The sequence below is a fragment of the Mus caroli genome, unplaced genomic scaffold (assembly GCF_978045245.1).
Source record: "Mus caroli unplaced genomic scaffold, Mus_caroli_1 scaffold_4, whole genome shotgun sequence".
Classification (NCBI taxonomy): domain Eukaryota; kingdom Metazoa; phylum Chordata; class Mammalia; order Rodentia; family Muridae; genus Mus; species Mus caroli.
In genome coordinates this window covers 44700509-44714980 of record NW_028227259.1, presented here as the reverse complement: position 1 = coordinate 44714980, position 14472 = coordinate 44700509, and positions in this window count along the sequence as shown.

The window sequence follows — 14472 nt, the reverse complement described above, 5'->3', positions numbered from 1 at the left end:
CTTTGGCTTGCATGCTCTTGCTTTTGTCTTATGTGAATACTCTTCTCATGGAAATTAGACAAACTACTGACTCTGCTCTGTCCACTTTCTTCGACATTAGCATATCTTTTTTTTTCCCTGTGGCTCCGCAGTGGTTACAGAATTTCCCAGGATTTCCAAATGTCCCCATCCACCTGTGAGAATAGGTGAAGACCTTAGACATATCTGGTGATTAAATGGGACAGATAAGTAGTACCAGCAGTGACTGATGCGAAAGGTGAATTTAGCAACCAGGGGAGCTTGAGAGCACTTCAATAGCTCACAGATGATGGACCCAGGAGCAATGAGCAACAGGAATCTATTAATGACACATCACATCACCGAAAATGAATCAGACATGGGTTGTGCTTCATAAATGAGATCATGAAAGGGACAGGATGGCTTTGATGTTATGGACCTAAGGGACACTTCAAGTAATAGCCTCCTGAAATCATAAAATTGGCTGGCAGGGGCCTAAAAGAGAACACAGTTACAGGTGAACATGTAATTTTACCAAGAAGAGAGCCAACAATAATCTCAAAAGAACTGTGTGCTGAAATCTATTTTACTACTTTCATATTAAATCATTCTTGGTGAACAGAGTTTCTACCTCTAGTTTCTTCATGCCCATAGGTTCATTTGAGTTGGTGGCTTGGAGACTGCAGCTGTGCATAGGTCAGCATGATCTCTTACTCACTCAGCAACACTGTATAGGTTAGTGTGATCGCTAACTCAGCAACACTACTATTGGAGGAAAGAGAATCCAGAGGTGGTTCTGATCAATCCAGGGACAATGTGAGAGGTGGGGGTTTGACACCATGATGGTGAGAACTGTTATGACTATGTCCTTGCTGTCGCCTGGGCCTCACCTTCAGGTAGAATAGACACCAAGTTGATATGTGTGCATTCAGTCATTCCAGCTAAAATGCCTCTACCCTGGTTGCTAAATAGTTTCAGGAGCGACTCTTTAGTTTGAGAGCAAAGAATCACTAAATTTTAAGAAGAGGATCTTACAGGAAATATGTTATTGAAGGAAATTGGTCGAGGTGTCCTTTCTACAGCACCTCTATTACCATTTATCTTAGTTAGCATTCTGTTTCCTTGCTTTCACTATTCAGTCAATGACAGCCATTCCTATTGTTTCTGTTGGTGAGCCTTGGACCTACACTAGTTTATTCTTCTTATCCCCATATCTGCCAGGTCAAATGTTCTAACTAGAGCTTATTATGATCAGCTATCCCAGGCCTTTGATGTATGGATAATATAAATTTGGATTATGCACCAAGAGAACCTACTTCTTTTTTTTAATTAGGTATTTTCCTCATTTACATTTCCAATGTTATCCCAAAAGTCCCCCATACCCTACCCCCCCCAACTCCCCTACCCACCCACTCCCACTTCTTGGCCCTGGTGTTCCCCTGTATTGAGGCATATAAAGTTTGCATGACCAATGGGCCTCTCTTTCCACTGATGGCTAGCTAAGCCATCTTCTGATACATATGCAGCTAGAGACACGAGCTCGGTGCAGGGGGGTACTGGTTAGTTCATAATGTTGTTCAACCTATAGGGTTGCAGATCCCTTTAGTTCCTTGGATACTTTCTCTAGCTCCTCGATTGAGGGCCCTGTGATCCATCCAATAGCTGACTGTGAGCATCCACTTATGTGTTTGCTAGGCCCTGGCATAGTCTCACAAGAGACAGCTATATCAGGGTCCTTTCAGCAAAATCTTGCTAGTGTACGCAATGGTGTCTGCCTTTGGAGGCTGATTATGGGATGGATACCCCGGATATGGTAGTCTCTAAATGGTCCATCCTTTTGTCTCAGCTCCAAACTTTGTCTCTGTAACTTCTTCCATGGGTGTTTTGTTCCCAATTCTAAGAAGAGGCAAAGTGTCCACACTTTGGTCTTCATTCTTCTTGAGTTTCATGTGCTTTGTATCTTGTATCTTGGGTATTCTAAGTTTTTGGGCTAATATCCACTTATTAGTGAGTACATATCATGTGAGTTCTTTTGTGATTGGGTTACCTCACTCAGGATAATGCCTTCCAGGTCCATCCATTTGGCTAGGAATTTCATAAATTCATTCTTTTAAATAGCTGAGTAGTACTCCATTGTATAAATGTACCACATTTTCTGTATCCATTCCTCTGTTGAGTGGCATCTGGGTTCTTTCCAGCTTCTGACTATTATAAATAAGGCTGCTATGAACATAGTGGAGCATGTGTCTTTCTTACCAGTTGGAACATCTTCTGGATATATGCCCAGGAGAGGTATTGCGGGATCCCCCAGTAGTACTATGTCCAATTTTCTGAGGAATTGCCACACTGATTTTCAAAGTGGTTGTACAAGCTTGCAGTCCCACCAGCAATGGAGGAGTGTTCCTCTTTCTCCACATCCTCGCCAGCATCTGCTGTCACCTGAATTTTTTATCTTAGCCATTCTGACTGGTGTGAGATGGAATCTCAGGGAGAACCTACTTCTAACTGGTTTGCCTAACCTCCTTCTGGTCTCAATAGCCTGGATATGAGATCTCAAACTTACAATCCAAAGGTTCAAGGCTCTCTTGCTCTAATGCCACCTGGAATAAAACGGATGACAATGAGTTCACTCATCTTCAAACTAATGGGAATGATGCTAGTCAGGTTTCTCCACAACCCGTAAATACCTGTGGCCATTCTCATGCCTGGCATTGCCTTTCTTAGATAGTAATTAGACTTCCCTCCTGACATCCTTGAGCTATTTGCTATTAGTACTTGATAAGGCTATCTTTCCCACATCTAATTATACTTTGCCCATCATTGATTTGATAATTATATCTGAAACTTCCCAGCAAATGAAAAGAATTAAAGCAAAGTCACTTTTGAGATGCTTGCGGATTTTAGGTATGCATGTTCCACTTTAAATCATTCATCTGGAGAAGTCAGGTACAGCCTTAGAACAGTCACTGTTTCTCCTAAACACCTCATCCTAGTGATATGACTCTCACATGCACTGCCGTTGCACTGCTGCCCCCAGGGTTTTATTTTTCCAATTTTTTATTAAGTACTTCATTTACATTTCCAATGCTATCCCAAAAGTCCCCCATACCCTCCCCCTACTCCACTACCCACCCACTCCCACTTCTAGACCCTGGCATTCCCCTGTGCTGAGGCATATAAAGTTTACATGTCCAATGGGCCTCTCTTTCCAATGATGGCCGACTAGGTCATTTTCTGATACATATGCAGCTAGAGATACAAGCTCTGGGGTACTGGTTAGTTCATTTTGTTGTTCCACATATAGGGTTGCAGACCCCTTCAACTCCCTGGGTACTTTCTCTGGCTCCTCCATTAGGGGCCCTGTGTTGCCCTTCAGGTTTATCAGTATCAGGCTGACGAGGTTTTAAAATACTAGAGCACTGAGTGTTATGAATTTGCTTTTCCAAGGGCACTTTACTACAACAATAATGAAAATAGGTGCTATTAATATTTACTTCACATTGTACAAATTTCTAACATTATTGTAACATCTTTGGGACAGGGGACTTGTATAAAGAATAGTTGCTCTCAACACATAGTTGACAGGAAAGTACCCTAGGACCTCTAAGCACTGAAAATATTAATGAGGATCATATTACATTTTGACTAAAACATAATAGATTTTGTATGCTTTTTAAGGTGTAACTTGTGGGATTTGTTTTTCTCAATTTCAATAACAATGCTTTTATCAAATTAAGAGTCAACATGAAATGGCTATGAAATTACAGTTGAAAGAACTTTGTTTTTCTGAGTTTCAGAATGGAAGGAGGAACAAGAAAGGGCCTTTGGAAATGTTCTTTTTAGATGTGTGCATTCAATGTTTCCATCATTAAGTACTCAGATCTAGAAAGGAGAAAGTTATGCGTAACTTAGATTACTTGATGCAATCAAAAGGAACATTCTCTTGAATAGGCAAGCCAAATTGGATGTGCCCATTAACAGAAGAGGAAGTATCAAAAAGTGGTCTTAGAAGACTGAAGATAATCAGTAAGATAATAGCACATGAATCATACAGCAACAGGAAACTGAAATGCACTGGTAATAATCTCAGATTAGGAGCCTTGGCCTGCTGTGAACCCTGGGTAGTTACGTGGAAGAACTGAAGTTTACCAGGAGAATTCTAAATCACTGGAAAGCCAGTCATTGAAACTACTGAACCCTAGATAAATAGCGGACTGGGGTTCTATTTGAGTCAGATTGACCCCTTAGGAGGAGTATCTTGAGGGTGAAGGATGACGCCTTTGGAAATGTAGCTTTTAACATGAAACTAAGGAGTAGAGAACATGTAGTAGCTGCTAGGATATTAGTGATTACTTATCAACCAGAACTCATCCATTATACTCAATATTGCCAAGGTAGCTTAGCTAGAAAGCACCAATAGATTTCAAGAAGTGTTCTAGGTTCTAGGAAAGCAGAAAAAAAAATCTATCATGGACTTTATTCAGTTATATAGACAGTTATAAAGTAACACAGATCTGATTGTAATTACTGATTCTTGTTTGAGATGATCTAGTTTAACCATAGTTATCCCTTGAATGTGCACCCTTGGTGTACATTTACTGTCAGTTTCACAAGTATTCAAGCACCTGATTTATGCTTTAGCCAAAATGAGCTACTTACTACTTGAAGAATATGCCATATTCTTGCACCCCAGCTCCGCTTATGTAGCTCTTATCTCCCTGTCTAGGTTATTTGTAAGTGTTCTCCATAATTCAAGCCTAGGGTTTTGTAATTCTGTCTCCTTGGTCCTGTAGAGAGTTGAGGTGTCACTTTCAAAACCACTTGGACTTTTCCTCTCCATACATATTTCTTTTCTTTGGTATTAATGTTGAATACCTGGCCCGTGAATCCATATACTTCACAAATGCTCAAAGTATACTACTACTTCAAGCCACAATGTCAGTGCCAGAAGTATCTCCTGACTCATTAATAGATGCTGAATATATATATATATATATATATATATATATATATATATATATATATATATTAATGCCTAAAGGGAAATAGGAAGTCACTGACACTGAGAAAGTAAAACCAAGTATACAGCTATATGGGGATCTAAAACCCATTGTGTGGCTGTAGGAGATCCTGACAATGATTCTTGCTTCATATGCTTGTGATAAGAGTATATATTTCAGAGAGATTATATTCATTGATGTAAATTTTGTTTTTCTCAGAACAGGCCCTTGGAAGAATGGCACAGATCTTAGTGCAAATGTTTGCCAGAGCTAGGTTTGTTCTCTCTCTCTCTCTCTCTCTCTCTCCCCACTATGTGTATTTTTCTTCATGTACTGTACAATTAGAGTCCTCAACCTCCAAAATTATACATCTATAGATCAGCCTTGTTGGCCTGCAGTAAGAAGAAGAATTTCATAGCGGAGTATATGGCCTAAAGGAATACATCTATTTTGCCATTGTTCTGTGCCAGTAAGTGTTCTGAAGATTCCAAAGTAATGTTATAACCAACAGAGATGGGGAGAAGTGACATGGATGCTCTAATATATATGACTTTGACAAGGGTCGTTCAACATTCCTCTCATCAAACAGGTCATTGCCTTTTGGGTCCATGCAATCTTGGAGACTCCCTAGGAGACCTAAGTTCCATCACTGAAAGAGTCAATAAGTATCCCCAGGTTCAGAGCCTCAATCTAAGCCCACATTTCGAAGAACAATTTCTCATGACTTCTCTCACTTCTATTTACTTGTGGTTTGAGAAACAAAGAACAAAGTTGAAGCGCAAATTTTTCAACACTCTCTCAAGTAGGTTCCATACACAGTCAGAGCCACAACTTGAATGCTGTTTTAGTTTTTTTTTTTTAAAGCTTTTTTCATATTAAATTTTAAAACTTGAGAAGTTATTTCTTAATTAACCATGTCACTAGAAGGATTCATTTGAGAAAATATTAGAAAAGGACAGACAACTTCAAAATGATTTTCTCTTTTTATCCCTTAGCAAGTGCTCTCCATATTTATGTTCAGCTTACATTTTCTTGAAAATGAAATTGTATTTAATGACTACAGGCCACTCTGGATCAGGAGAATAGAAAATACATTTTAAAATATATTCATAAATAAAATAATAATGAAGCATTATGTGAAGGTGTGTTTCAGAATCCATGTCATATTCTCTTTGTCTGACTTTCAAAACCCTTATAAAGTTTTTTTTTTTTGTAGGTAAGGAAAAAAAAACTTCCTAGAAAAGATAAAAGTTTAAAAATTAAGGTATCTTTTTTAGTTTCAACTGTGCCATTTATTATCAATACAATCTTGAGCTTGTGCCTTGCCCTGTCCCCACATCAATTTACACATAAATAATTCATCAATTAAATATCTTCATCATTCTCTCAATACGCAGTTACTGTATATAAATCATGCTACAGGTACTTGTATATGTTTGGGGACACAGATGGTATGTGATGAAAAATTACATTCATAAACATTAATATGAAGAGTAAATAAATGATTCTATGTTGATGCTCCAAAAATGTGATAATCACCCTACAAAGTGGAACTTTATAGATGAAAATACTGAATTCAAAATAGCTACAGGATTTCTGCTGGGTTCCTTACCCAATCAGTGATTTAAAATATATTACTTTGAGATGGGTGGATGGCCCCATCGCTTAACTAGGCACTGTGCCCAAAGTTTTTAACCCAGAAATGTTTCTATCCAAAGGAAAGACAGAGACAAAAAGTGGAGCAGAGACTGAAGGAAAGGCCACCCTGGCACCTCCACACCTGGAGAATAATCCTGCCTGCAGACACCAAACCCTGACACTGTTGATGGATCCAAGAGACCCTTGCTGACAGGAACCTGGTGTGGTTGTTGTTCCCTGGGAGGTTGTGCCAGCATCTGACAAATGCAGATGCAGATGGTTGTTTCCACCCATCAGATTGATGGTTGGGACCCTCCCTCGAGCTGGCAGAAGTACTGGAAGAGCAGAGGAGGATTGTAACCCCATAAGAAAAACAATGTTGGTTGGCCGGATCACCTGGTACTCCTAGAGAACAGACCACCAACCAAGGAAAGTACAGGGAGGGCTCCAGGTCTCCAGATACATATGTAGCAGAGGATGGCCTTGTCTGACATCAATGGGAGCAGAGGCCATCGGTCTTATGGAGGCTTGATGCCCCATTATAGGGGGATGCTGGAGTAGTGAGGCAGAAGTAGTAGGTGGATGGGAGGGGGAAACCCTCATAGAGGCAAAGGGGGGAGAAGGGGATATGGGATAGGGAGTAGTGGAGTAATAACTAGGAAGGGAGATATCATTTGAGATTTAAACAAATGGAATGATAAATAAATAAATAAATAAATAAATAAATAAATAAATAAATAGTAAAACACTACTTAAAGCTAAATATTTCAATTAAGATTTGTGGCAACAGGGCAAACTTCATCCAAGATTTGGGAGAATTATGGAAAGGTGAAACCATTCACATGAATGTTGGTTAAGTTAAATAGCTCCATAAGATTCTTTAGATAGCCTGAGACTAACTACCAATGAATAATCTATATTCCTTACTTATAACAGAAAGGAAGATGGGTATAGAACAGACAGGCCATCCAATAAGAGTTTGAAATAGTTCAGTCCTTTACAAAACCACTCTGAATGGGAACAGAAGGAATAAAACCTAAGACTAATTCTTACCCTGCTCTCTAAGCTCCTGTTGGTAACTCCCAATGGGCAAATTCACAAAAAGCTGGAGGATAAGAGGTCCCCAATTCTGTAATTTGCAGCATGAGAGATAGAATATGTGTTTTTTGTTGTCTCAAGATCCATATCCCTTGGTATGTAAACTACATTTAGTCTTTCTCAACTCTCAAAACCCCATGTATAAAGGTCTGCCTGCAATCTATCAGCACAGATGTGAACAAAGGTTCTCCGGGTAGTCCGTTGCCAAAGGCCTTGAATCAGAAGACTATAAACTGAGAAGACAATTTTCATTTCCTCCAAACACTCAACATAACAATGGTGAGACAACAGCAAAGAAAGTGGGATAGTGGGATTCTAAAATCAATGTAGTGGACATGTTTCAAAGGGATCGGAACAAAATGGCCAATGGAGTCCAGAACAAAATCAACGTGGCAGGCAATCTCCTGATCTAGTGTGAAGCACTGTTTCTTCACTGGGAGAACATAACTTGAAGATCAAGTCCTCTTTCACTGCCCTTTCATTGAGTGAAAATCTAAAATAGCTTCCCTCACTATAATTCCTCGTGATCCATCAAAACTGTGTCTTCCTGTACCATCCCCACAAGGAGCTTGCTCAGCTTAGACTGTTTATTTCTCAAGGGACAATTATTCTACCAGATGCTACAACCACAGACCATTAATTAAAATTCTGAGGATAGCATGCAGCCACATTAGGTTTTTCATACCACTGAAGGTACAGACATGAAAGGGCTCAGTGTGACTGACAACAGACTACTAGCTACCTATATTTTAAAGGTCCACAAGGAGTATGTCTGGAACATAGAGTCTGTTGGGGTACTTAGTTGCTCCTATATCATATGAACAAGATTACTACAAAGATGTAATACAGACAGAACAGCAAATCATACACATATTCAGGAGTAACTATCTGAAGAAATAAAGCATGAAAGCATTGTCAGTTGAGATACTAGAAAAGAGCAACAGAAAGACAAACTGAAGTAATAGAAGAAAGCATAGATAAAAGTCATGATCATGTGACCATTTGCAACTCTGAGAGCTATTCAGTTAAATATTTGCTTTGATAAAATTACAGTTTTATATATAAAATAAGTAATTATATCTTATTTACCCTGCCACCCTCTTATTTGCTATACATAGTTAATAGTAGCTATGTCACATCTGTATATTTAATTTTCAAATACCATCATAAGATCAGTTGGAGAGCTGATCAGGAGTATAATATATATTGGCACAGAATAGTATGGTGGCCACTCTGTACATCATTTTTTGGAAATAGGCCTAATATATTTTTAGCTTTGCAAAAGAGCATCACTACGCAAAGTTGCAACATAATTTTTCAATTACTTACTTTCAAAGTTTAGGGAGGGGAAGTGGAGCCAGGAGGAATTAAGGGAAGGTGTTTGGGAGTAAACATGTTCAAAATATATTGTTAAAAGGTTCTCAAATAATTAATAAAATGTTTATTATTAAAAACAATGTTTTATTAATGCTAAGTTGTCAAGGAGTCACCTGGGCTCTATTAACCACTTTTCTTTCTCTCTATAATAGTAAGCAAGAATCAGCTAAAAGAAGAAATAATAGAGTGGAGGGAAGATGGTGGCACCCAGCAGTACCAACAGGACCACAAAACCATGGAGCTGCTGAAGGGAGTCTGAGAGACCCGCAGAGGTTTTACAGAGAACCGTAGCAGTAAAGGATGGGCCTTCGGAATGCTTCTGTTGAAATAACAACAGCAAAAAAGGCAGGTCTTATGGAAAGATGCTTTTAAAAAGTGGATACATGGATTTGTGAGGGAAAGATGGTGGGACAGAGAGGTAGAAGAAGCAACTAGTGATGATACAGGGATGGAGTGTGGCTGCAATGGAAAAAAGGAGCATGTCATTAATGAGTGGGGCAGGTCTTCCGGCCACCAGGAGGCCCACCTCTTCCTGGCAGGACAAGTAGGCCAATGTTGCCACTCGCCCTATAGTGAAGCAGCCTTTGCTGCTGCTGCTGCATCTTGCACTGCTCTCCCTGACGGGAGGGAGGCCAGAGGGGAGCGGGCAGCATAGATTCTCCCCCACTGTCTTCAGGCTGATGATAGTTGTACTCTAGGTGCCAGCGCAGCTGCCGGCACTGAGGGCAGGGTGGTATATGGACACCTGGAGCTAACACAGATCCTACCTCTGGACATCTGTCCAACTTCACTGACTCTGAATGACCAAAAGAAGTCGGAGATGAAGAAAGATTCATTTTCTGGATTAAGTCTCCTTGAAAGACTTCCATTACTCCAGGCTGCAGCAGGAGGCATGTTGGTGACCACAGTCTGTGCCGCCACCTGTGGTCATGCTGATGTCCATCATTCACGTTGCCACTGTATGCCATGTTGATAACCATGATCCATGCTGCTCCTTTGGAACATGTTGACATTGATATCCATGTTCAGTGCAGCCACAGGCCAAGTGGATTCTGTGGTCTGTGTTGCCAGTGGGGCAGGGCAGGGGTTGGGTCATGTTGATGTTTGTGGTCTGTGCAGCCTCTTTAGACCAGGTTGGTACCCTGGGCCTAAGCTGCCACAGAAAACCACGTGGAAGTTTATAATCCATGCTGATGCTAGATACTCTGATCAAAGAAGCTTGTTCTGTAGTGATGTCAGACACAGAACTGAGAATGAGAGACCTTGAAAGCTTCTGTGACAACTCCCACTCCTTCCTGTGAAGGGAAGCAGTCCAGATAGGAAACTTGATGAGAGTCCTTAAAAAACATTAATGGGGATGCTGAGGGAAAGCTCTTCACAATTGATGGCTTCTAGCAGGGGGGTTAGAGAAGGACTTAGTTTTGTTTATGGGGCTAGCCACTGGGAGTTTGGCTATGTTCCAATGACAATATGGGCAACACAAATTGGCTTTAGTGGGCTTTTTTCATTTGTTTGTTTGTTTGTTTGTTTGTTTTGTATGTGTGTGTGTAAGGTTGGGAGGATGGACCTGGGGAGGGAATGGAAGGCTGGTGTACAAAATTCCCAATAATTAATAAAAGTTTTATGTCGGGGGCCAAAAAGCAGAGGTCATGTGGGGGTCAGAGGACATTATTGCTTGAAATTGATGTTGTCAGGAACAGATTTAGACACTCTATATGAACGTTGGCATGAGCCAGCCAGATGCATAAGTTCATCCTAAACTTCCTCACACAAACTGAGCATCTAATCTATGTTCCCTTTGTGTGGCCCTGGGCCAGATCTTTGCTTTGATATTGATGCCCCTCAATTTTGTTGTGGTTTCCTATGCAGTGCATTAATTCCAGGAGATGTTAGTAAACAGAAACTTTAAAAATATGTGATCAATGTTCAAATGTTTTGATTCTGAGTTAGAGACATTTAATGATGAATACTCTAAATCTCTAAAGCTTTTTGTTCACACCTGTTCAGTGACAACTCACATTGGAGTACTAGCAGTATATGTGTTGTCTCTCCCAAACTCATCAGAATCTCTGGAATACATCAAGTGACCCATGGATATTTTGAATGGAGTGGAATGGAGCAGAACGGGATGGGTTGTTTAAACACAGATTAACACCATGAGACTGTAGAAACACCATGGGTTTTGGATTTAGGGCCTTCCATTATATATCAGTTAAGCTAATATAAATTATAGTACTAAGTATATTATTGACCCACATGATTTGGGTTCACCTTTCATCTCACCCATTTACTAATTTCACATTGGAGGAGCTTCTCTCTCTGTCTCTGTCTCTGTCTCTGTCTCTGTCTCTGTCTCTGTCTCTCTCTCTCTCTCTGTTTCTCTCTGTCTTTATTACCCATTTCTTCTTCTATAAAATCTAAGTGCTAACTTACCCATTTGCAAAGTTATTGTGAACACTGAAAGGGTTAGACTCAGAAAGCTCTTAGAATAGTGCCTGACATGTGGTAAGTGTTCAATAACTATATTTTAAATCACAAAACAATCCTCACTCTCAATTTCTTCATCTATAAAATTCATCCATGACAATTGTTATACCAGTTTCCTAGTGCTGCAAAAATTGCAGAATAAACATGTTCGAAGGATGTTAGCAGAAGGTCCACTCGGGAGCGACTTTGATCATTTTCTCTCTCGTTCCCTTTCTTCCAGGTTATTACTCTTCATCAACACAAACCCAGAAGCTGCATGGTTCTGCAACACGGAAACCACATTTGTTTTAAGGTTATGTGAGAATCAGATGAGACTGTACATACATGTGAAGTGTCCTTTGTACAACAAAGGCCAGAAAATAACTATTCCCCTTCTTTTCCTTTAGCTTTATTGGGAGACTTGAGACCAGAACCAAAGAAAGACTAAGACATTGTCTTGGAGGCAGTTAGTCTTAACTGTTAACATGATTAGTTTCAGAATCAACTAAGACATGGGCCTCTGGATGGGTTTGTGAGGGGATTAACTGAGCAGAGAAGATCCTCCTCCATAATTGATTTCAACTTCTGGCACCGGCTCACATATGGAGACATCCAAAGGAATATGAGTTCTCTGTTGCATGAATCCATTCTTCTTATAGGTGTGTTTCCTACAGTTACTGCCAGTATCCTTCCCTGACATCAGAACTTAACATCTTCAGCCTTCTACAGGAACTAAAAACCAATGGCTCTACAATATCCCAACCCATCCACATCCAGCTAGGACTTCTGAGACATTCAGCCTCATGCACAGTGCAGCTGCCAAATTCTCAGTTTCTCTGGTGTTCAGCTTGCCTTCGTTAGACAGCCCCTCCCAGACTATGCAGCGTAAGCCAGTGTCATCAACCCCTTTTCATTGTATACATTCACTCGATCAGTTAGTTCCCTCTGGGGAACCCTGATTAATAGAACCTCTCTACTGAGCACACACCTTTAGAATAAACCCTTAGTTTATACCTGGTCCTTTGTTTCTGCACTTGATTACTGAGAGCTCTAACAAGTTCTATGACTTTGGTTTTTCATTAATAATAATAAAAAATTAGGTAAAATTTCAAGACCTAAAAGTATTCAGAATAATCAAAATAGTCCTGCAATTTTCTAGCAAGACATAAACAATATGGTTTTGAAGTCTAGACAATTAGGTAATCCCTAAACCACAGACCATATATTTTCAAAAGCAATGAATCCTTAAGAAAATGTAAGGTGATATTTTCACTGAAGATTTATACACATAATGAGGACATAAATAGCAGCAAGTTATCCTGACTAAACAAATATATCTATGTTTGTGCTTTCCACATTTTTTAACTTTGCCTTATTAATTCACTGAGAAGGCTTGTATGTATTGGATTTCAGACTTAAAAAGTTATATTTTCAAGATGAAGGATGTAACTCAATGGTAGAGCACTAGTCTGTAACTCATAATTCTCTGAGTTCAATCCCCCTTACATGCATGTTCATGCACACTCACACAATCCATACATGCCGTGTATATACATAGTATGTATATATGTATGTATGTATGTATGTATGTAAAGTTACTTTCTGTTTACTTCTTTGCTTACTATCCCACCAGGCACTGCCTTCCCATCAACAAGTCTGTTGCCACAAACAAGTAGTGATTCAGGCTGGCTCATGACTTGATTGGGAAAACATGACAGAATTGAAAAGGAAAATGCTGAAACCAAGTTCTGATCATGTTACTCTTTTACTTAAAATTCCTTCAGGTTCACTCATTGATGCAAAAATTCTCTTCTCCTGCCTTCTGTGATGTGGAGAAGCCACATTTCCAGGCCAAGCTCATCTCATGTACCACATCCTTTATCAGCCCAATAGCCTGCTTTTTCGTGAATGTATGCTCAACCTCAAACCACCGGTCTCTATTCATACATTGATTCCTTCCAACTACCCAGTGTTTACCTCCCAGTGTACCCTCCATACTAGTAGGAATTGTGCTAGGGAGAATTAAAATATAACTACTCTATTATTAGAGCATGATTATATTATGTTTGATTTTTATATACTTTACTGGAATCAGTATATTGTCTTATACATATTATCTGTTAAGTAAGTATTTATTCTTTCATTTAATGATAGAATGGGCTTGAAAAGAAGTCAAAGTTATAAGAAATAGTGTTAATTAAGGACAAAAAAATCTAAAGTAATTAATAAGTTCAAAATTAATTCAAAGAAAACCTTAGGTCTAAAGCATACTAAACTGAAGAAATGAAATAAAATAACTAACAAACCATAAATAACAAGTATGATGTTAATTTTATTGTTATTTTGTGTGGTTGAAACATGATTGCTGTCTCCCTTGGCAAAATGAAAATACTAACTAAATATAACAATTTGAATGAGGTTGCACTATGTAAATAGCATTGATTTTGATGCTGTTGTTTGCATTAAAGTAAATCACTGTTAGAAAATAGCCATCCGAGTCAATGGTTCTAATTTAAAACCTAATTATTTTAATTATTCCCTAAAGCCATAACAGTATATTCTATTCATATGTCCCAGGGAAACATACCAAGTTTATGTACATACTTATTATGCTACACTGCCAGATAAATGTAGAGGTTTCTGCTCATTGCTTTCTGCTTGAATGGGCCCTGCTTCTCATCTAATGGAAGCACTCCCCACTCTTACCTGAGTGTCTTTATGGAAAGCTTCCTGTCACTACCACCGCTAGATCCAACATCTGTACTTGTACTGTCATTTATTTCATGTGAACTAGCACACAGGTCAATTCAAGGCAACATGAAGTTGATAGGACTCATAAGTTTGTGAGGGTGTTGAAGACTACCCATGAGAAATATGAGTAGCAGCCCAGATCAGT